Source organism: Anabrus simplex, chromosome 9, assembly GCF_040414725.1.
Source record: "Anabrus simplex isolate iqAnaSimp1 chromosome 9, ASM4041472v1, whole genome shotgun sequence".
Taxonomy (NCBI): domain Eukaryota; kingdom Metazoa; phylum Arthropoda; class Insecta; order Orthoptera; family Tettigoniidae; genus Anabrus; species Anabrus simplex.
In genome coordinates this window covers 95,598,481-95,620,134 of record NC_090273.1, presented here as the reverse complement: position 1 = coordinate 95,620,134, position 21,654 = coordinate 95,598,481, and the positions used below count along the sequence as shown (strand labels likewise).

Below are 21,654 nucleotides of genomic sequence, written 5' to 3'. Positions count from 1 at the left end.
AACTCACCAACTCGGTGTGACTAAGATTAAGAAGAGGGCCTGTCATTGCAATGATAAGAGCAGAACTCAATTTTGACTGGCACTAGGGAAGGTGCCTGCCATTATAATAAAAACTCCTCAATTGTAATCTGTCTGAAAGTAGGAATGAGGGCCTTCCATTGTAACGAAAACTCCCCATATCGATTTTGACTGTGCAGTAGATAATGAGGCCTGCCATTATAATGAAAACTCCCCTGCTCGATTGTGAATGGCAGTAGGCAAGTGAGCCTGCCGTTATCATCAAAACTCCGCAAGTCGCACACTAGATTGGAAACAACGTATGGGAACCTCCTCCTGCTGTTTCTGGATAACGCTAAGAGACATGCAATTTAAAAAAAAATCTTATTCACTGCATGTACAGTAATTTATTTCGATATCCGTATACAATGTAGAATACTGTAGCGAAGCACGGGTACATTTACTAGTGCTTTTATAAACCTAAAGAAAAGATAATAGGTTATGATAAAAGTAACCTCTCTTCAAGCAACCATATTGATACAAAGGTACACAAACACACCCTAACAAATTATTTGCGTTAATTCTTATGTCACAGCCTATGTAACTGTTTGTTTCAACCATTACTTGTAGACCAAAACAGGGAACTGGAGCCTGTCACATGTAGGCGTGCGCAGCACTGAGTCAGCAATATGGGGAAGTACAAGGCGACTGAGGGGAAGCGACTTTGAGTCCGCGTGCGCAGATATTTCTAGCACAGGCACTGCGCTTACGACGGGCAAGGTTTGACACCCGTAGCTTAAGCTATGCTACAATTTTTGCTTGGATTGAGCGGTAACTTAATTTGTTTTGACACCATCCAGAGATTAAGCAAAGACGACGGTACATGAAGGCTTCCCCTTCGCTGGTAACACGTACGCAACAATGGTAATGGCATCTACCCCATCTATTATGGACCAGTCTAAGGGCCGGTTGCATAAAAATCGCTAACTGTAGTTCAGTTTTGATCGAAGATCGGAAATGAACTTCGTTCTTTTCTCTGTGTGAGTTGTATAACACTAATCTGAGATCACTGAACCAAGTTCAGTTTTGATCTAAAGCCGACGAAACAGAGTTGACAACATCGCTAAACAAGAGAGATAATTGCGATTGTATCTAATCGAGTTGTATCGAACATGCGATTTAGATAGAAACGATCGACAATTCTCGACGCCATTCGACATTCAATTGACTGCGATACGTAAACAAAGCCGCAAAATGGAGAAGAAAGATGACTAACAAGAAGACGCGTACAGCAAATTTTAAGAAAGAGGAAAAAGATATGTCCTTCTTACTTCACCCTCCTCAGCAGGCATCTTGATGAATTGAGGTTTTAGAGCTACAATAGTAGTATAATTGGATGGTTCTGGCGCCACCGCCACCTCCGGCTCCCAGTGGCCACCTCCACCTCAGCCAGTGGCCTCTTCCAGTACTGCCAACTTAACCTAACTAGCGCGACAGTACTGCCAACTTAACCTAACTAGCGCGAAATTTGAATTTGTAAACAAAGCCACGTGCTTTTTGACAGCTGTCATCGACAACAACGCATCGCTAACCTCACTGCTGCCATCTTGACGGGCCTAAACCTCACTAGTGCCAACTTAACCTCACTAGCGTGAGGTAAACAAAGCCACGTGTTTTTTGACAGCCACGTGCTTTTTGACAGATTTGTAAACAAAGCCACGTGCTTTTTGACAGACAACAACGCATCGCAAACCTCAGTACTGCTATCTTGATGGACCTAAACCTTAGTGGTACCAACTTAACCTCACTAGCGCGAGGTAAACAAAGCCACGTGCTTTTTGACAGCCACGTGCTGTTTTGACAGCTGTCATCCGCCATCTTTAAACCACAAAGCACTGTGCTGCCCTCTATATCGCAGTAGCTGCAAAATTCGTCACCTATCATCGACAGTGCTGCCATCTTGACGGGTCTAAACCTTAGTGCTACCAACTTAACCTAACTAGCGCGAGGTAAACAAAGCCACGTGCAGCTGTCATCCGCCATCTTTGAGCACAGTGCTGCCCTCTTTAGCTACTTACCTTTGAAATGTGGTGGCGGATAATTTGAAAAATGCTTTTTTGACAGCAGCCATATTGCATCGCAAACCTCAGTGCTGCCCTCTTTAGCTAGATACCTGTGGTAGCAGACAATTCCACGTGACAGCAGCCATCTTTAATCAAGAGAGCACCGTGCTGCCCTCTATGTGGTGACGGCAAATTCCACGTGCTCTTGTTTGGAAACAAACCCACGTGCTTTTTTTGACAGCTACCATCCACCATCTTTAATCAACAGAGCACAGTGCTGCACTCTTTAGCTAGATACCTTTGAAATGTGGTGGCGGCAATTTGAAAAATTCTATGTGCTCTTGTTGGGAAACAAAGCCGCGTGCTTTTTTTTGACAGCTATCATCCGCCATCTTTAATCAATAGAGCACTGTGCTGCGGGCAATTTCGTTAGCTGTCATCTGCCATCTTTAATCTAGAGAGAACAGTGCTGCACTCTATGTGGTGGCGGTAAATTCCATGTGCTTTACAAACCTATGTGCTTTTCTGACAGCTGTCATCGCCATCTTTAATCCAGAGAGAACAGTGCTGCCCTCTATATGGTGACGGCAAATTCCACGTGGAAACAAAGCCATGTGCAGCTGTCATCCGCCATCTTTAATCACCGTGCTGCCCGGTGGCGGCAAATTCCACGTGCTCTTATTTGGAAACAAAGCCATGTGCTTTTTTGACAGCTGTCATCCGCCATCTTTAATCCAGAGAGAACAGTGCTGCCCTCTATGTGGTGGCGGCAAATTCTACGTGCTCTTGTTTGAAAACATACTCACGTGCTTTTTTGACAGCTGTCATCTGCCATCTTTGAGAACAGTGCTGCCCTCTATGTGGTGGCGGCAAATTGAAAAATTCCACGTGCTCTTGTTTGAAAACATACTCACGTGCTTTTTTGACAGCTGTCATCCGCCATCTTTGAGAACAGTGCTGCCCTCTATGTGGTGGCGGCAAATTGAAAAATTCCACGTGCTCTTGTTTGAAAACATACTCACGTGCTTTTTTGACAGCTGTCATCCACCATCTTTAATCACCGTGCCGCCCGGTGACGGCAAATTCCACGTAGAAACAAAGCCATGTGCAGCTGTCATCCGCCATCTTTAATCACCATGCTGCCCGGTGACGGCAAATTCCACGTGGAAACAAAGCCATGTGCTTTTTTGACAGCTGTCATCCGCCATCTTTAATCACCGTGCTACACTCTATGTGGTGGCGACAAATTCTAAATGCTTTACAAACCCATGTGCTTTTCTGACAGAGCTGTCATCCACCATCTTTCCTACGTGCTTTACAAAGCTATGTGCTTTTTTGACAAAAAAAAATCTGCTCTCGAGATACTTACCGAACTATACTCACGAAACTGCTCATCACCTTCTTTCTTCTATGAGTAATAAACAAAAACTCTATCCTGCAAATAAGGAGCGGGAGGAAGGTGATACCTAACCTAAAATAAAAGAATATGCCGATTCTACATTATTTATTTACATCTTGTATGTACAAGTTTTATCTCGAATCATTTCACCCTAGCGTACTTCTCGATGCAATTCTTGAATGTACAAGTTTAGACTTGCCGTACCAGCGTTCCTCTCCCGAATTGTGATGTAAGACAGCGTAACGTAAGTACACACACCTCTAGCATAATGTTTATGTAAAGTAGTACTTATCAATACTACTATGCCCCCAGGCTAGCGTGTTGGTAGAATTTGGAATGACAAACCGTTTACAATCATCGCTATTAAGGGCTACCTTACTAATTAAATGAGTGTACAACTGGTGCTTCTTGCTTCTAATGACAGACATTTGCTTATGCGAAACAGGTGGATTACTTTTAATGCAATTGTTATAGTTTTCAAAACTTAGCTGATTCTGAACGACATTCTTTTTAACCCCCTGCAATCTCTTTATTTGTAATTCATTTAAGAGTTTTATGCAATATGACTTGGATTTAGTACCTACAAATGAATCGATAATATTCCCAGCACATTCATCTTTCATTTTACCTAGAACCTTTTTGTTCACTAGCGGTAGATGATATTGATTATCTGCAGGATAGTTACTCGTATCAAACCTACCCAAGTCAGGCTTTATATCATTGTAATAGTCATCAGTTTTGATTTGATAAATAAACGAATCGGTATCTGTGTAGAGCAATTGCGCATTATGCGCGTACTTCTTCATCATATAATCGTAATGGAATTCATACATGAGTGTTTTAGCCAATTCAAGTACTGTGAAGCCGACGTAGGTAGGTTTGTCATACTTAACCTTGACACGATTCATCTGTATAATAACTAAATTCTCGTGTATGATGGTGCAGCTGTGGAAATTTGGTTTACTTATTAAATAGTTAGCACCATACCTTTTCTTAATATTATCCCAGTTTGTAATCAATTTTACATCAACGCGTTTGTCAACATTCTCCATAGTCTTACCAAACACACTATTATTCATGAGCTTGTAGAAATCTTTTTCAAACTCGTTAACCGCATTCGTTCTTAAATTATTGTTCAGATCGATATATGGCTTTAGCCACGGTGACTGATTAAATTCTAGTACGCGATGAATTTTGGATAACTTCAAACCATGCTGCAAACACTGTTTTAAATTTCGGTAATGAATGATATACTTAGATTTATCGCATAAATTAGCAATGAGCATTTTCGTCGTTGATGCAATGTACGGGGACTTCATATTTTCAGGGCAGAACGGTAGGTCATTATGAGAAGTGTGTAACTCTTTAGGATACTGTAAGTCAACTTCGAGGAAATAACCTTTATCAGCTTCATCACCTAGGACGTGTAGCTGTAAAGCATCAATTTCGCACTGCGTCAGCCAGCGGAAACCACTCACCGGTAGATGCTGACTCATCGCCCACCCATACTGATTATTAGCATCGAGGTAAACGATATACCGAGATTCCTGACTGGAATCGAAACTCGGCATGTACTTATTATTAGCCCTCGAATACCGGCCGCTGCACTGACTCAGACCGCCTCGAATGGATGCTTTTATAAAGTGCACCATATCAATATCAGTTAGCAGTTCTAAATTCACACGCGTGTGTTTCAACATCGCGTCCCAACTTAACCCAGGTGCAGTAAAATACTGACATGGGTCAAGGCTGTAGGTGTTCATGCAAACACAGCGAAAATTTTCAAAAACATCAGCTAACAAAAGTACATCTGTCTTTAAATATAAATCGGAGTATTCACCCAGCGTTTGAATGTAGAACTGCTCCCAGATATGTTGTGCATGTAAATAGTCATCATCACTAATATCTGCTGAATTCAGCGAGCTGTAAAAGGATTGTTTCGATGGTAAGGCACGTTCTTCGAGGCGGTCTAAGCAGTCGAGATATTCGTAACAAAAAACACCCTTACGCCGAAGTAAATTAAACTGCGCTTCTTCAGGGAAAACGCGTCGAATTTCCGTAAATTGTTCAGGCTGTAAATGACTAGAAAGTTTATCGAGGCTACTCGCCATAAAGCGAAACGAGTCAAGGAATCTCAGTTTTATAGAATGCTCAGCATCTACTTTTACAGACTTTGCAAACGCAATGTACCGCTCTTTATTCTGAGGGATTATATCTACTTTTTCATCCGAAGCTCCAAATTGTGAAATGATGAAATGAGAGTCGTAACCAGATAAGTTATGAAAAATTACAGGGATAAATTTAGGAACTCTATACTTAAGATTACAGCTATAATGAGCGGCACATCTGTAGAAACCAGTTAAATGATCATGATCAAAAACTTTAGGGTCATTTTCGGAAAATTCCCCATCACAAATGCTACACTTTGTAGCACGTTCTTGATCATTTAACTGAATTTCGGTGAGTGGCTTCATAGGAATATTACTATTCAGAATACGACCGAGACGAACTGCATCACTTTCAAGTCTTTCTAAAAATACTTTAGCAGCATCATGTCCTCGATACAGCTCTAACTTGTTAAGCGTACTATCGTAACTACACTTGATGTAATACGCGAAGCTATACGGGACATGCATGTGCGTAGTATTAGTGAAAGAGTTGTCAGGATTAGGTGAGCATGTGTTGCATGGCGTGAGGATGGCTTCAAAGTCTGCATAAATCACGAACGGTACCCACATCTGCTTGTGAAAATTTGTAAATTTTAAAACATTATTGCCTGTAGTAGGTATCTCTGTACGTACATGATTGCAGTCATTCTTGGAATGCTTCGTTAACTGATCTTCATTTCTGAAATACTGCAAGCATCCATCACATAGCCACTTTTTACCATTACGTTTTGATAACTGACTACTAACAAGTCTACTCAGATTTTTAATCCAGCAAAAGTGGCTATTCTCACTGTTTTCAATATAGAGTAAATTAACGTGAGTACTCTTCTTATGACATGTATAATACAGAGGACCTACTACAGACTTTTTCTCTACACCATACACATTAATACTAATGTTATTTAGTTCCTCAAAGCGCTTAATATCCTTTATCTGCACAGGAAATTCTATACTATCGAAATTTAGCTGCGTTGAATAGTGTGGATAGGATGATGTTCTATTCGCTACATTCCGTTTCACAGGATTTAAAGCTGACATCACCGCCCATGCAAAACATGCTTCGTCATTGTTTTGGATGTTTACAACAGCTTTTCTTTGCTGAATCCATGTCGGCAGCTCGATGTGCGAAGATCCACGCATAGGATTGTACTTATTGATGTTAACTTCTAGATACATTATCTCAACTAAAGCCCACCCTGATTCCTTTTCCTGAAATTCCTCGCTCTTAGTTGAAATAATGTTAGAGACATCCCTAAGTACATCACCAAAATTAGTCGACTCACTTATGACAAAATTCTTCGTATTAAATGATTTAATGTCCGTTATTTCGGATTCATCCGTGTTTTTAATGTACAAGGCGAAAAGTTCAAAATTAACTTTAAATAAACTATGATTGGACAAAGATTTAGCAAGAAGCTGTTGTACATCCGGTTGAACGCAATTTAAAAAGTTTGAAGTGCTCTGAAACTTTTGACTGGTGCGAATTCGGTAACTAGCAATCCTACTTTTAAATGCTGTATTAATTTCTTCGATGTTTGCGTTACTACCACTTCTACACGCATTATTTTTATGCGCATTACTCCGTAAGTGTCCCTGAAAATGCGAAGATGGTACATCAGTGTTACAGTGCTCGCAGTGAATAGTTTGAAGTTCATTTTTCCTAGGTTTTTTACTACTAGTACTTTCTACAGCTACATCAGTAGCTGCACGCTTTTTCCCTACTACTACCTGAGGGCAAGTAGATATTTGATGTACCTCTGCTAAGTGAGCCTGGTATTGCTCTACATTAGCGAAGTACAGCCCGCAAACATCACATAAAGCAGATGTTATGCTAGGGTGTTTTGATTTTATATGACGTGCGAGGTTATCCTGTCTTGCGAACGTTGCCTTACACTGTTCGCAGGGGAACATAGTAGGGTTATAGTCGCAAGCAGATAGCTGATGATGTTTTGTTTTTACATGGCGTGCAAGGCTGTCACGTCTTGTGAACATTGCCTTACACAGCTCGCATGGGAACATAGTGTCTTCTCTTTCTTCGAATAAAGTGTTTAGGTGAACAGCGTATGCAACAAGTTCTGAAAAGAGAACCACCAATAGAGATTAGCCTAAAGTTGCGATGTTCAACCTATAGAGGTTGGACATGGCTGTGAGTTAGGCCTATAGCATGAGGATTGAAGAGAACGACTAAAGTTACGATGTTCGGAAGAAACCAAGTTTCAACCTGTTGAGGACAGACATAGCTACGTGTGCGTGTTTGAAATTATACCACGTCTATAGTATGTTGATTAAAGAGAACAACTATTTATGATTAGCTTAAAGTTACGATGTTCGGAAGAAACCAACTTTCAACCTGTTGAGGGCAGACATAGCTATGTACGCACCTCGTCTATAGTATGTAGATTAAAGAGAACAACTATTTATCAATAGACTAAAGTTACGATGTTCGGAAGAAACCAAGTTTAAGCCTGTTGAGGACGGACATAGCTATGTACGCACCTCGTCTATAGTATGTAGATTAAAGAGAACAACTATTTATGAATAGCTTAAAGTTACGGAAGAAACCAAGTTTAAGCCTGTTGAGGACGGACATAGCTATGTGTGCGTGTTTGAAATCATACCACGTCTATAGTATGTTGATTAAAGAGAACAACTATTTATGATTAGCTTAAAGTTACGATGTTCGGAAGAAACCAACTTTCAACCTGTTGAGGGCAGACATAGCTATGTGTGCGTGTTTGAAATTATACTACGTCTATAGTATGTAGATTAAAGAGAACAACTATTTATCAATAGACTAAAGTTACGGAAGAAACCAAGTTTAAGCCTGTTGAGGGCAGACATAGCTATGTGTGCGTGTTTGAAATTATACTACGTCTATAGTATGTAGATTAAAGAGAACAACTATTTATCAATAGACTAAAGTTACGATGTTCGGAAGAAACCAAGTTTAAGCCTGTTGAGGGCAGACATAGCTATGTACGCACCTCGTCTATAGTATGTAGGTTGAAGAGAACAATTATTTATGAATAGCTTAAAGTTACGGAAGAAACCAAGTTTAAGCCTGTTGAGGACGGACATAGCTATGTGTGCGTGTTTGAAATTATACCACGTCTATAGTATGTAGATTAAAGAGAACAACTATTTATCAATAGACTAAAGTTACGATGTTCGGAAGAAACCAAGTTTAAGCCTGTTGAGGACGGACATAGCTATGTGTACGTGTTTGAAATTATACCACGTCTATAGTATGTAGATTAAAGAGAACAACTATTTATGAATAGCTTAAAGTTACAGAAGAAACCAAGTTTCAGCCCGTTGAGGGCAGACATAGCTATGTGTACGTGTTTGAAATTATACCACGTCTATAGTATGTAGGTTGAAGAGAACAATTATTTATGAATAGCTTAAAGTTACGGAAGAAACGAACTTTCAACCTGTTGAGGGCAGACATAGCTATGTACGCACCTCGTCTATAGCGTGAGGATTAAAGAGAACAACTATTTATCAATAGACTAAAGTTACGATGTTTTAGAAGAAACCAAGTTTCAACGAATAGAGGTCAGACATACCTTAAAATCTTCGCGCTGCAAACTGTTACTCGGATGAATAAAATGCGTGCGTTCAAGCCTGAAACTCGAACGGTACCTAAAAAAGAAAAGAACAAACATATATGAATGCAGTGTAGGGTGTATCAGCTAGCCTAGTTATCTTTACAACTCAAAGTTCGAAAACATACCTTAAAAAAATGAATGTGCTGCAGACTGTTACTCGGATGAATAAAATGCGTACTTTCAAGCCTGTAACTCGAACGGTACCTAAAAAAGAAAAGAACAAACATATATGAATGCAGTGTAGGGTGTATCAGCTAGCCTAGTTATCTTTACAACTCAAAGTTCGAAAACATACCTTAAAAATGCATGTGCTGCAGACTGTTACTCGGATGAATAAAATTGTTGCGTACTTTCGAACGGTACCTAAAAAAAAGAACAAACATATATGAATGTAGATGTCTAGCGTAGAAGTTGCTTTGCAAATAAAAAAAGGTAATTAACAGTTCTACCTTACCTTAAGATAAAGGCTGAAGAATAATATTCACTGCAGACGGGAGATGTGTGTGTACGTAATAAACGCATACAGAGAACTGTGAGCACTTCGCGCAGACTGCTGCGGCTAAATATTCTGCTTGTTACCAAGCGGATGTGGAAAAATCGCTGAGCTGACAACTGCGGTACAGTCGGAACGAATGCAACAAGAGCTCCCACCTGCAGGCTGACGTATTTAAGCCGGAATCGAACCTCCTGTTGACGCCGAGGTGTCAGAATTTAAGAGTTCGATCCTTGGAAAGTTAGCGTGTGATCCTCGACTTCTCGAGGGTACATACGCGGTATTCCTTACCTGTAGGTATTGAGCTAAAGCTAGATCATGTAATGACGATCGCGCAGGCCCCTCGCCTAGCATTTACGGCTTCTAGTTCGAACCCGCTATCCCCGTTGGATGGAGGCGTTAAGCTGACTTCTTCGGTAGGAGTAGGCTATGTCGGGATATCGATTTAAAATCCTAGTCGGGAAGGGCAGCCGGTCGTATAAAACTATGGTGTGAGGCGGGGTGTGCAAAAAAAAAAGCTAGCAATAAGTAAGGGCTGTTGATGGGGACGTTAAACCTTGTGCAGACTCCTTCGAAAATGATTTTTTTGAGTACAAGAGTGTTGATGCTGATTCATTTGTCGGATGGAGGCAATAAGCCTTGTGCAGGCTTCTTCAGTCGAGTAGGCTATGTATCGGTACCGGGATATCTAGTTATAAAACCCGCTACAACAAATTTATCACGTATACTGCGATTTAAAATCCTAGTCAGGAAGGGCAGCCGGTCGTATAAAACTATGGTGTGAGGCGGGGTGTGCAAAAAAAAGCTAGCAATAAGTAAGGGCTGTTGATGGGGACGTTAAACCTTGTGCAGACTCCTTCGAAAATGATTTTTTGAGTACAAGAGTGTTGATGCTGATTCATTTGTCGGATGGAGGCAATAAGCCTTGTGCAGGCTTCTTCAGTGGAGTAGGCTATGTATCGGTACCGGGATATCTAGTTATAAAACCCGCTACAACAAATTTATCACGTATACTGCGATTTAAAATCCTAGTCAGGAAGGGCAGCCGGTCGTATAAAACTATGGTGTGAGGCGGGGTGTGTAAGAAAGCTAGCATTAAGTAAGGGCTGTTGATGGGGGGCGTTAAACCTTGTGCAGACTCCTTCGAAAATGATTTTTTGAGTACAAGAGTGTTGATGCTGATTCATTTGTCGGATGGAGGCAATAAGCCTTGTGCAGGCTTCTTCTAGTCGGGAGTAGGCTATGTGTCGGTACCGGGATATCTAGTTATAAAACCCGCTACAACAAATTTATCACGTATACTGCGATTTAAAATCCTAGCCAGGAAGGGCAGCCGGTCGTATAAAACTATGGTGTGAGGCGGGGTGTGTGTAAAAGCTAGCAATAAGTAAGGGCTGTTGATGGGGGCGTTAAACCTTGTGCAGACTCCTTCGAAAATGATTTTTTGAGTACATGACTTGACGGTGATTCATTTGTCGGATGGAGGCAATAAGCCGTGTGCAGGCTTCTTCTAGTCGGGAGTAGGCTATGTGTCGGTACCGGGATATCTAGTTATAAAACCCGCTACAACAAATTTATCGCGTATACTGCGATTTAAAATCCTAGTCAGGAAGGGCAGCCGGTCGTATAAAACTATGGTGTGAGGCGGGGTGTGCGAAAAAAAAGCCAGCATTAAGTAAGGGCTGTTGATAGGAGGCGTTAAACTATGTGCAGGCTCCTTCACCAGGAGAAGCCTACATGCCGGTACCGTGCAGGTTCTTTCGATAGGAGTAGGCACTGTGTGTGTTTTAACCTCTCCGTACAATCATGATATTTTACGTTAGGAACTTACATAGGCTAAATGCTACACATTCCATGGCAGAGCCGGGAATCGAACTCGGACCTCCGGGGGTAGCAGCTAATCACACCACAGAGGAGGACAATTTCAGAATATTTTACAACCTTAATTGGTACTGTGTTTTAAGAGCTTACACTCAGCTAAGAAGACGTTCGCGAGTTACAAGTCGCTTATCAGTGTCCTCGCTCAAGGTTGAGCCGGAAGATACGTATACAATTTCAGCTAACACATGCATTCCACACAACTCGCCCAGAATGACTGTGCCGATACTTCTAGGACTGTGGAACAAACCTATAGCCTACAGTATGCATGCCTCTCACCCGGTAGTCTCGGGTTCGATTCTCTTGGGAATAAAAATGTGTTTAAATCACATGAATGTGTTGAGTTATCCTTCCTGATGCAAAACTAGCAGTATCTAACCTCATACACCATAGTTTTACGACCGGCTGCCCTTCCTGACAACTCGGATTAAGAATCTGTTTTACAACGTCTAACACGGGGAATCGGGGATTTACAGCTAGACACTTCTTAGATTTTAAATCACGAACTATTGTTTTACGGCCGGATGCCCTTCCTGACGCAAAACTAAGATTTTAAATCGCAAGAATTTGTTTTAAGACTAGTCGCCCTCCCTGATGCAAAACTAGTAGTATCTAAGCTCTTAGTTGCCCTTCCTGACAACTCGGATTAAGAATCTGTCGAGAATCGGGGATTTACAGCTAGCTTAGATTTTAAATCACGAACTAACAAGAGCACGTGGAATTTACCGCCACCAGGGTAGGACTGTTCTCTCTGGATTAAAAGCTTTGTTTCCAAACAAGAGCACGTGGAATTTGCCGTCACCGGGGCAGCACGGTGATTAAAGATGGTGGATGACAGCTCTGTCAGAAAAGCACATGGGTTTGTAAAGCATTTAGAATTTGTCGCCACCACATAGAGTGTAGCACGGTGATTAAAGATGGCGGATGACAGCTGTCAAAAAAGCACATGGCTTTGTTTCCACGTGGAATTTGCCGTCACCGGGCAGCACGGTGATTAAAGATGGCGGATGACAGCTGCACATAGCCTTGTTTCCACGTGGAATTTGCTGTCACCACATAGAGGGCAGCACTGTTCTCAAAGATGGCAGATGACAGCTGTCAAAAAAGCACGTGAGTATGTTTTCAAACAAGAGCACGTGGAATTTTTCAATTTACCGCCACCACATAGAGGGCAGCACTGTTCTCAAAGATGGTGGATGACAGCTGTCAAAAAAGCACGTGAGTATGTTTTCAAACAAGAGCACGTGGAATTTTTCAATTTGCCGCCACCACATAGAGGGCAGCACTGTTCTCAAAGATGGCGGATGACAGCTGTCAAAAAAGCACGTGAGTATGTTTTCAAACAAGAGCACGTAGAATTTGCCGCCACCACATAGAGGGCAGCACTGTTCTCTCTGGATTAAAGATGGCGGATGACAGCTGTCAGAAAAGCACATAGGTTTGTAAAGCACATGGAATTTACCGCCACCACATAGAGTGCAGCACTGTTCTCTCTAGATTAAAGATGGCGGATGACAGCTAACGAAATTGCCCGCAGCACAGTGCTCTATTGATTAAAGATGGCGGATGACAGCTGTCAAAAAAAAGCACGCGGCTTTGTTTCCCAACAAGAGCACATAGAATTTTTCAAATTGCCGCCACCACATTTCAAAGGTATCTAGCTAAAGAGTGCAGCACTGTGCTCTGTTGATTAAAGATGGCAGATGACAGCTGTCAAAAAAAAAAAAAGCATGTGAGTTTGTTTCCAAACAAGAGCACGTGGAATTTGCCGTCACCACATAGAGGGCAGCACGGTGCTCTCTTGATTAAAGATGGCTGCTGTCACGTGGAATTGTCTGCTACCACAGGTATCTAGCTAAAGAGGGCAGCACTGAGGTTTGCGATGCAATATGGCTGCTGTCAAAAAAGCATTTTTCAAATTATCCGCCACCACATTTCAAAGGTAAGTAGCTAAAGAGGGCAGCACTGTGCTCAAAGATGGCGGATGACAGCTGCACGTGGCTTTGTTTACCTCGCGCTAGTTAGGTTAAGTTGGTAGCACTAAGGTTTAGACCCGTCAAGATGGCAGCACTGTCGATGACAGGTGACGAATTTTGCAGCTACTGCGATATAGAGGGCAGCACAGTGCTTTGTGGTTTAAAGATGGCGGATGACAGCTGTCAAAACAGCACGTGGCTGTCAAAAAGCACGTGGCTTTGTTTACCTCGCGCTAGTGAGGTTAAGTTGGTACCACTAAGGTTTAGGTCCATCAAGATAGCAGTACTGAGGTTTGCGATGCGTTGTTGTCTGTCAAAAAGCACGTGGCTTTGTTTACAAATCTGTCAAAAAGCACGTGGCTGTCAAAAAACACGTGGCTTTGTTTACCTCACGCTAGTGAGGTTAAGTTGGCACTAGTGAGGTTTAGGCCCGTCAAGATGGCAGCAGTGAGGTTAGCGATGCGTTGTTGTCGATGACAGCTGTCAAAAAGCACGTGGCTTTGTTTACAAATTCAAATTTCGCGCTAGTTAGGTTAAGTTGGCAGTACTGTCGCGCTAGTTAGGTTAAGTTGGCAGTACTGGAAGAGGCCACTGGCTGAGGTGGAGGTGGCCACTGGGAGCCGGAGGTGGCGGTGGCGCCAGAACCATCCAATTATACTACTTACAATCTCTCTAGTGACTTTGTATATAGTCCTACTTGCAGTTCCTTTATTTACATTTAATACATCTCCAATTACTATTTCGAAGCTTCCAGTTGCGTAAAATCTTTAGTGTGAGAAGGATCATGAATATTGGATTCAGTGCATGATTTCGTTTAGTTTGTGTCCTTAATTGTAGATGTAATCTTTGTTCTAGTTCTTCAACTACACGTTTTCCTAATCGAAACCGTATTATAAATTGTCGATCATTTAGTTCTAACAAGGGATTCCTTCTATGTTGAAACACGCGAGGAGCTCTTTGGAGTTCAAACTCTCAATTCTCGGATGAAACGTCAGAGTAATCTGAAATCTGAAAAATAGCATAACCTATAGGCCCTAAGCATAAAACAGTGGAGAACAAACAACTTGTTAATTATTGTTCAAATAATTACAATTAGCATTACTTATCATTTTACTTTAATCAACAGTAGGCCTATTTATTATTTTTCTTTGTTATTATGTTATAGACAGCTAAACAGATTTATTTCTCACAAAAATAATAATTATATTCCTTCTGCTGAACTTAGTTCAACCAGGTTAATCTGAGAAAATTCACCAGTCAGATTTGATCTTCCATCAAGAAGACATGATCTTGGATTAATGTTTATACAACCAAAATTCTAAGTTCAGCTTGACTGGAGATCAGTTTCGGGTGGTTGAACTCAGATTAACTTTTATGCAACCGGCCCTAAGTGGCTCAGACGGTAGAAATGCTAAAGGAAATTTTAACATTTTTACAATTATGTCGGATAAAATAACAATTCATCCAGATCATCATCATTATCTGCTTCGAGTTCAGAGGTCGAGGTGCTGAGTTGTCCTATTCTGCAGATCGTGCCCATTTGCTTGAGAACCTTTTTCTGGTAGAGTATAATCACGACAGCAATTTTCTACTTGCTTAAGAACGACACGCACAGTAAGGATTGAATTTACCATGTTGGTTTTAAGTTTATTTCTGATGGAGGTTTTCACATATTTTATCTTATTAAAGGCAATGGACTTCGTAATAATTTCCGCCACAAAGTCCACCATCCTTCAAAATCCTTATTTTTCCGCCTACGTTGAAAGTCCGTCAGTTATGATGGAAATTCTGTCAAGTTAGCAATAGTGGTCACTTGTAGATTAGGCGTCACGTAACGTAGCATGCCTGTAAAAATTGAGGCGATAAATTATGAGGTGTTTATTGCAGCTTACGTCGTTCAAAAGAGCACATTGTTACGAGTGCGACGTGTCAATGGCTCCCAACTGAATAATTTTAGGCGACATTTAAATCCTTCGCACCTTACTGAAGTCAACTGTTGGTATGCAGAGATGAATATGCGAACAAAACAGAATTACAACGAGCAAGTCAAGTATACACGTAAATTAGGCCTGGCGAAAAATAAAGAAGAGGGATCGTGGGAGATCGTTATTATTATTATTATTATTATTATTATTATTATTATTATTAATCAAGAACATACATTTAACACAGTTTGTATAAGTTTTGACAAAACTAGGCCACTTCCAGTGCATTTTCTGTAGCCCGGTAAAGATCATCTTCTGTGCAGGAAGCTGGACACAGTCGATATTGAAGCATATGTAGAACACACTGGTCTTTTCGGCAATCACACTGAATACTACTGTCTTCCATGTAACCCAATCTTGCCCAATTTATCCTCGATCTGCTCACACCAGGGTTTTGAAATGCGTTTTATTATTTGTGTCATAATTACTATTCATATCCCCCAATAAGAGCCTTCCTGGCTCAAGGGGCAGTGCACCGGCGTCTCACCGCTGGATTCCGTGGTTCAAATCCCGGTCACTCCAAGTGAGATTTGTGCTGGACAAAGCAGAGGCGAACCAGGTTTTTCACCAGGTACTCCGGTTTCCCCTGTCATCTTTCATTCCAGCGATACTCTACAATATCATTTCATCTGTCAGTCATTAATCATTGCCCCAGTGGAGTTCGACAAGCTTCGGCAGCCGGCACAAATTCTATCCTCGCCACTAGATAGGGGATTTATTCATTCCATTCCTGACCCGGTTGAAATTGGAAACAGGCTATGGATTTTCATTTTTCATGCCCCCGCTCTGGAAACTGTATTTAAATGTTTTATTATTATTATTATTAGGGGATGCCTGGCCGAGGCGGTAAAGGCGTACTCGGTTCGCCCGGGAGGACGTAGGTTCTAATCCCCGTCAGGAAGTCGTAAAATTTAAGAAACGAGATTTCCACTTCCGGAGGTGCATATGGCCCTGAGGTTCACTCAGCCTACACCAAAAATGAGTACCAGGTTAATTCCTGGGGGCAAAGGCGACAGGGCATAAAGCTAATCACTCTACCCCATCACGTGCCGAGGTTAACAATGGTGGAAGCCTTTACCTTCCACTCCTCCAAGGGCCTTCATGGCCTGTACTGAGGTGACTTTGCTTTGCTTTATTATTATTATTATTATTATTATTATTATTATTATCCCCCCCACCACCACCAAGGAAAAGTCGTATTCACGCCACTGATGCTCAAAATCATCGTTTTGTATTTACGATAGCTTACCTCTGACGTCCAGAAAATGCATCATATTATCCTGCCCTCATTCATACGTTTCCATGAGCAATGTGAATTAGTCTCAATTCTCTTCCTTTTTATTTCACATTCTGAATGATCGTCATGTGGTAGTCTGGGGACTCGTAATATCCGAGCCATATCGCTTAAGGGCAGCAGCTAACATTTAAATATCGAGCGACTTGCTATGTCGCACAATCATGTACTGTTCGCTGTAAGCTTGCATTTGGAAGATGGTTGTTTAAAACTGGTGCTCCTGATTATTTGTATACACGAATAAACTTGTGATACTGTAAGGATGTGTATTAGCAGTATGACTTGTATGTGTAGGTAAACGATTTCAAGATTAGTTTTACACGTGCAGTCACGGTTTGAAAACACGTGCTTTCATTTTACTGGAACTTTAGGGGGTGTGCACCTGTGAGCTTGTATCCGGGAGATAGTGAGTTCGAACCCCACTGTCGACAGCCGTGAAGGTGGTTTTCCGTGGTTTCCCATTTTCACACCAGGAAAATGCTGGGGCTGTACCTTATTTAACGCCACGACCGCTTCCTTCCCACTCCTAACCCATTATTATGCCATCATCGCCATAAGACCTACTGTATCTGTGTCGGTGCGACGTAAAACAAATTCTTAAAAGAAATATTTTAACGTTTGTATACATCTTCCTCCTGTTGTTCTCAGTTTTCTTCCTCAGCATTTGGCTGGTGTGAAAATAGGAGACCACGGAAAACTATCTACAGTACTACAGACAGTGGGGTTCGTACTCACTATCTCACGAATACAAGCTGATTATTTCTTTCATTGCAATTTATTTTAATACATCATGTGTTGTATGTTGTTCAAAACTATTGCTTGAGATAATTCCCAAGATATTTCATTAGAATATTTCCAAAATTTTCAAGACCATTCTCGTATTTTAATTGAAGCGAATGATTTTTCTTCCCCATGACAAGTCTACCAACATGTTAATGTTTCCAAGAAACAGTTTTAAGAACAGCACACATTTCTGCACTGTAATAGTATTAATTCAATGGAAAATTAAACATTTTAATTGAAAGAATATTAAACTAGACACATTTATCTACGTATTGAGATTGCTGCAATCCAATATTTCATTTTAACACAAAACAAATTTTCTATACCCTATGGATTTGCTCTACCAAAAATATTGCAACAATAGGTTAGGCGGTCGTATATTGTGCTAGACTGTGGGATCGAATCCTGACATTGCCATTTGGCAAAGACAATTGATTAAATGTATTCATTAACATGTTAAAGAACCATTCTTCACGGAAAAGAGTCTCTCACTGCAATGCCTCTTGAAACCTATAGGACCGGGCGAGTTGGCCGTGTGGTTAGGGGCGCGCAGTTGTGAGCTTGAGAAGTAATAGATAAAGTCAAAATATAGAGGTTACTTTTCTGAAGTATATTTTCCTTTCAATGAGTGGATTCAACGGTAGCCTGCGGGGAACTATTTTTTAAAATTTAATTTCGTGTGGCTGTTTCTAGCCGGGTGCAACCCTTGTAAGGCAGATCCTCCGATGAGGGTGGGCAACATTTGCCATGTGCAGGTTTAGTGTAAGAGAAGGACCAATGGCCTTAACTACGCCAATAAAGACATTTATCTATTTATCTAACTGCGTGTTATTGTGGTGGAGGATAGTGTTGTGTGTGGTGTGTGAGTTGCAGGGATGTTGGGGACAGCACAAACACCGAGCCAAGGGAATTAACCATTTAAGGTTAAAATCTCCGACCTGGCCGGGAATCGAACTCGGGACCTCTGTGACCAAAGGCCAGCGCTCTAACCATTTGCGGGGAACTATGAAATCATGGCTTTGCTGTTTAAATTAAGGAGGGAAATCCCCTCAAATGTATTTGCATAAGAACTCCCACGCGGCTGCTTTAAATGCACCATGTGTCATGGGTTAAAGAAAGGCGCCGTATAGTCGTCACGGATCGATCACGTGTCTGATGAGATGGGGATAATAAGCGCGTCAAGTGGTTTCGTTACCGTGAGTTCCGACGGGTGAAGCATATTCTACTTCTTATTGTTATTTAGCCTATCTGGAGGGTGAGGCGGATCATTACTTGGAAATGCCCACTCTCTGGCCAAGAGATGGGACGAATTTGGAGATATGATAGAAGGGGAGATGAAAATTTTGGTTTTGATGGTGAGAGAGCTTTATCTCGTGGTTAAGGGATTTTGGGGGAGACAATTTAGTGGCGTGTGCAGGTCTTTCAATTTCACAGGTGGTGGTGGTGATTACTGTTTAAGAGGAAGTAATACTAGGCAACCATCCTCTGTATAACACTAAACAGGGAGAAAAATGGAAGGGACCTGACACTTCAAGAAATGAAGGTAACGGCCAAAGGAAGTCAAGGGCCACGAAGGGCATGAAATTGAAAGATACCCTAGGCATCGCAATCGAATACCGTTGGGGTCGGAAAAGAACAAGAGTTGACCAAGGGAGGTTGGATAGGATAGATGAAAGTGAGGAGCCTTGCGCAAAGTAAATGGAAGCAATGCTAGGACTCATCTCAGGGCCCCATGGTCGCAACCCACGCTCCCAAGTTGAGAGCCCCTGGGACCCATTTTAGTCCCCTCTTACGACAGGCAGGGGATACCGTGGATGTTATTCTACCACCCCTACCCACAGGCGCAACCTGCGTATCTATGAGGTCGGGCCCTACCTAAGGCAAAAACTAGTGTTGAAGACCAATTAAGTAGCCTGGTTGTCCTAGTTCTGCTCGAATGAATAAGGTGAGAGATGTACCTACCATTCCTGCTTAGGCACCAAAAATAAAGTATAATGTTCCAATGTCCTTATGATTAGTTGAAAAAAGTCATTGTTGCTGTAGGGTGGCTGAGATTATAGGCGGTAAATTGTAAATTTACTTGGGAGAATTTTCTCCCCTATAATGCTGGCAGTCCTCGAGCCAGAGGAATTAACTAACGAAGATTAAATTCCCCATTCCGGCCGGAAATCGAACCCAGGATCCCTTAGATTAAAAGCTAGCATGCTAATTAGTTAGCCACAGAGCAGACGGAGAGGCAATAACGCAAGGAGGTGGGAAAAGAGGAGTTGGGGATGTTTAATCAAGTGTTGGAGTCGCACTGTTTGGGCTAACTCACTATATTAGTCTTTTCTTATTTTTTTCCATTTGTTTCATTTCTGCCCTACATTTTATTGTAAAATGTATATTATGCAATAATTGACAAGGCTGATCAACAGAATAAGTAATATATTTACATGAACGCAATATTTACAATGAGTAAAAGCAGGTTCAGTGGTGTAGTGATTAGTGTGATTAGCTGCCACCACCGTAGGCCCCGGTTCGATTCCTGGTTCTGCCACAAAATTTGAAAAAAAAAAGTGGTACGAGGACTGGAACGGGGTCCATCCTGCCTCGGGAGGTCGACTGAGTAGAGGGGGGTTGATTCCCACCTCAACCATCCTCGAAGTGGTTTTGCGTTGTTTCCCACTTCTTTTCCAGAAATATGCCGATATGATACAGTACCTAACTTAAGGCCACGGCCGCTTCCTTCCCTCTTCCTTGCTCATTCCTTCCAATCTTCCCATCACCCTCCCCTGTTCAGCTTAGGAGGTGAGGCCACCTGGGCGAGATACTGGCCCTCCTCTCTAGTTGTATCACTCGGCCCAAAGTCTCACACTTCAGGACACTATCTGTGAGGCGGTAGAGGCGGGATCCCTATCTCAGTCCGAGGGAAAAACCAATCCTGGAGGGTAAACAGATTAAATAAATAAATACGTAAATAAAAAGCAGGCCTATTACAGTTAGACATTGTATAATTTAGAATTGATAGAAAAATAAGATCACTCGAATATTTTTCATGCTATTTTATTATTTATGACAATAATAATTTTATAATTATTTAGGAATTTTCTACAATACGGTAGTTTTGGTTTAACCCATATGTATAATAACCGTTCAATAGCATGTGAGTCAGTCGTTGAGCCGTTGAAGGTTATGCTAGGGAAAAGATCAACGGGAATTACTCGGAAAATACGTCCAGCAGCTACAGATCAAGTTGTCATACATCTAATTGTGTATAATAACCGGAATAACTCGCTCATTCAAACAAGAAATTGCATGGATATAAAATAAAGACGGAGATTCATGAGCTCAGAACCCCGTGGTCATCGGATGTTTACAATCCTGGATATCATTTAATATATGAGCAGAGGCCAGCAAGTAAAGTTTGCGTTTTCAACAGCAAGAAGAAGCAAGTCTACCATATGATATTCAGGTGCAGCAATAACGCGGCGGAGTCCATGACTTAACGTTATAGGTTGAATGATCAAGAAGGCGTTGAAGAAAATAAGTCGATTGGAGACGTCATGAAGATAAATAAATGGTGAAGTGATCCTTTGTACATCTCCCTAATCAGAAGAGATGACGTTATCTCAGAGCTTATTTCCTCAAATGTCAAAAACATATGGAAGAGAAGTTACAAAGTAGCGAACTCAGCAGGAGATATGAAACGCGGACCAATATTATTTAATAGTAAAGATTCGCACAATGTGCAAAGAAAATAATTTTAGCTCTCATTTTCATCGAGGCACAATTTAGTCAGTGACACCAATCTTTTCCTGCATGACATTGCGTGGTACCCTTCACAGCCCTTGCCACACAATTTGCAGAAGCACTGTGAATCGTTTGGTTCATGGTAGTTGGTTCTGCTGCATAACAGGTGGTAAAATCCATGAACAGCAAATCGCGTCATTACATGTCTAAGCTGATAACCGGGCTTTTTCCATTCGCTGTTTAACATAGCGTCTGTAGAGTAGAATCCAGCCATA

The 21,654-nt window shown here is 41.5% G+C and overlaps 1 protein-coding gene across 2 annotated transcripts in view; it reads left to right on the top strand.

Annotated features, from left to right (window-relative positions):
• Positions 1 to 21,654, top strand: part of LOC136880953 (excitatory amino acid transporter) — a 273,345-nt gene that overhangs the window by 62,645 nt on the left and 189,046 nt on the right. The gene's annotated exons all lie outside the window — the stretch shown is intronic.